Source organism: Myodes glareolus, chromosome 2 (assembly GCF_982192425.1).
Source record: "Myodes glareolus chromosome 2, mMyoGla1.1, whole genome shotgun sequence".
NCBI classification, from domain to species: domain Eukaryota; kingdom Metazoa; phylum Chordata; class Mammalia; order Rodentia; family Cricetidae; genus Myodes; species Myodes glareolus.
The window spans coordinates 12,181,058-12,184,298 of record NC_142027.1 but is presented as its reverse complement, the minus strand read 5'-3'; positions in this window follow the sequence as shown (position 1 = coordinate 12,184,298).

Here is a 3,241-nt window from a genome sequence, read left to right as displayed (position 1 = left end):
TGTAAGAATATTTTCGGCATACTTACATGGGCATAAAATATTATATTTTAGAGAAACATTAGCTAATAGTATGGTAATACAAAACTACTTCATACTGTTCATTGGTATTTACAATGAGAGTGATTGAATGATATTAAGATTCATTATTTATATGATTTTGACATTCCAGAAACATTATTAAATACAACCAGTGTTATGTTCTAGAGCTAAAGAAAGCAAAGGTTGGGGTATTTAATGCCTGACTTATAACCTCACAACCAACAGGCTTGGCAGAACTCAACATCTGTCAAACTCTTCCCTGACTGTATACCCAGGACTAAAGCAAACCAGTTCCTTGTAACAATGCAGCGATGCACCTCGTGCAGCAGATACAGCTTTGGTAGAGCAGAAAGACTAGAGAGAGTGATGCTCTCTCCGCTGTCCGTTTCTATAGTACTTTGAGTAGGATGATCAGAAATCAGCTGTCTCCTTTACAGGACCAAAGGATGTTTGTTGTTCAATATGAAAAATCACCGGGCAAACCGTTACGAGACAAAGGGCTGTTTTTGGAAAGCACACACTCGTGCACACCTGCACATACATCCCAGTGGTCAACAATGGATATGGGAAACCAAGAAATGACTTTCTCTTGTAACATTGGAGTTAGCAGGACAGCAAAAAGTAATTAACGGGGCAAACAGAGCTAAGCCAAGTTACTGATTAATTTACAAAACAATTAACTTTCCACTTAAAATTCAAATTAAGATTCTGTCTGCCTTAGGCAACCAGTGTTTGCAAATTTTAATAGGGTTAGACATTAAGTGTCTTACTTAAAATCAAACTCAGACCACACTGGGTAAGATTATTATTGGAATAAGCCATGCATGGCTTTCTTGGTTTTCAGTTATTAAAAAAAAAAGATAGGAAACCTTATAACATGTTGGACTAATGTATTTTCAAGAAGAATGTGAGAAAATGAGAAGTTGTTGTTCAACCTCTTATTTCAAATATTTACAGGCATTTTACCCTTATAAAGAATTTCAAGAAAATACCGCATAAAATATCTTCTAATTGCTTCTAATCATTCAACAAGTATGCTCTGTTTTCAATACTGAAAAATTATCTGTGGAGCAGAAATCCCTCTGACCTTTATAATTTAACCCATACTGAGAACACACTGTACAACAGCAGGGCAAGCATCAAGGCTAACTAACCCCATCCTAGTCAAGCAAGGCACTAAAAGTAATAGGGATCCTATCAGCCCATGACCATACACGTGCAAAAGAGATGAGTCTGTCACTCTTCCAGCCTGCTGTGCATATGTCCCCCAGAAAGGTTTCCAGGAAACTAGAAGAACTTTTGCTAATGATTGTCTGATGAAGTTCTTGACATGTTTCTCTACCTTCCAAGAGTTATCAGGGTCCTCTGGCTCTGGTCTACAGGGATAAAAGGTGCCTTTGACCTAGGATACCTTCCCAGTGTATCCTAGCACTAACAGAAAACACTGGTTTATTGTGCCATGCAAAAATTTAGGACATGAATTTGTTGCTCATCTCAACAGTAAATTTTATTTTTGTTCAGGTTAAAAATATGTATCTACAGGGGGTGGGGTGGAGGAAAGGTGGAGGGAATGAGAGTAGGGAAGGGAGTGGAAACTGGGATTGGTATGGAAAACAAAGATAGATGTATATTTGCATCTGTGAGCTAACATAACTTCTTTACCTATAAAAATACACTATTACACGTACAGACAAGTGAGAGCAACCAACCCATAGATCATTAAAATACAATAAAAGATTAAAAGGAAAACAAAATAAAAAAATTGCATCAAGGAGTTTCTAACTTCTACTTAGTGGGAATGCCCCAGAAAAAGCACTCTTGTAGCCTGCATACAGCACAGGCAGCAGAAAAGCTGTTTCTGGTACACATTCAACTTTCTGGTTCATCCAAACAAGTATTTCTGCCCCTTATCTTTTCCCTTGCGTGATCCTTGATCCTTCCTAAGGGTTCCTGCTTTGTGAACGTGTATGCAGTTATCTGTCTGGCTTTGGGAAATGTCTTGCATTTTCAGCTGGGCTACTGCTCTCTCACAATGACGAACGTATTTTATTTCATTCTTGTGTTACCAGACCGGTTAGTCCTGCTTCCCTGGGGCTGCCTCCACGTCAAAAGCTTGGAACAGATAATGCGTATGCATTGCTTCTTTTCACATAACATCTGTGTGAAATATGAGACACAAAATGGGCCTGAGGGAATCTTCTAGTGCCTATTTCATTCTCGAGATTTGGGGCCCAAAATTTCTAGGAGGCAATAAGAGACATGTGTGTGCTGTTGGGACTTGAATCAAAGTATTTTCATGGAGCTTGGTAGGTAGAAGCCCCTCTCTTTTTTTAAATAGTGTGAAGGCAGTGCTGGGCTATATGTGCCTCCATTCTGGACAGCCTCTTGCTAACTAGCACAATGTAGCTGAGGAAAGGACTGCAGGTTACTTGTTGCTGACCTGTCATTATCCTTATTGTTGGGTTGTTTCCCCCGTGCAGACGACCTTGCCTTATTTTCTACTATCTCAACTACAAAGTTATTGCCTAGTCTAATCTTAGCATGCAGAAGTTTTTGAATCTACTTCAAACGCAAATTATGCCATTTCCTAGCCCTCTTGTTGTTGGTGATTGCATAGAAACACACAATGATGCTGAGCTATGGTGCTCTCAGCGACATCTTTACACACTTAGCGATTCCCTCTGAAAGAGGCACCAATGATGTCCTAGTGATCCATGAATTATATCACAAAATTCTTCACATTTTCTAAGAATGTTCTATATGTCAGTTTCTCTTTGCTCATTTATTTAACTTCTCTTTCTCTTCTCTGTCTACCCAACTCCACTTTTCTTAGTGTTGCTATTATAAAACTCACTCCTATGTTTTATATTAATATTTGGTAAATGTGGAGTCTGGGCAATATATTGTTTGAATAACAAATAATTTTGATATAATGCCAAACTTTTGATTAGTTGTTTTAATTTTGTTTAATTGATTGTTTTAAATTAATCAGAATGAAAATAATTTTCAGAATAATCAGTTATTAAATAGAATGTTTTTATGCTCTGTATTTTCAAGTTTTGGAAATAATTTGCATGTGTATTTTGTACATTGTCTAATTGAAGGAAGGTTTGCTCCCTACCACTCTGAGGTAGTCACTTGATGTCTTGGACAGTCAGTTTTTACTGCTTTTCAACTGGAATTATTATTATTTTATGATGTT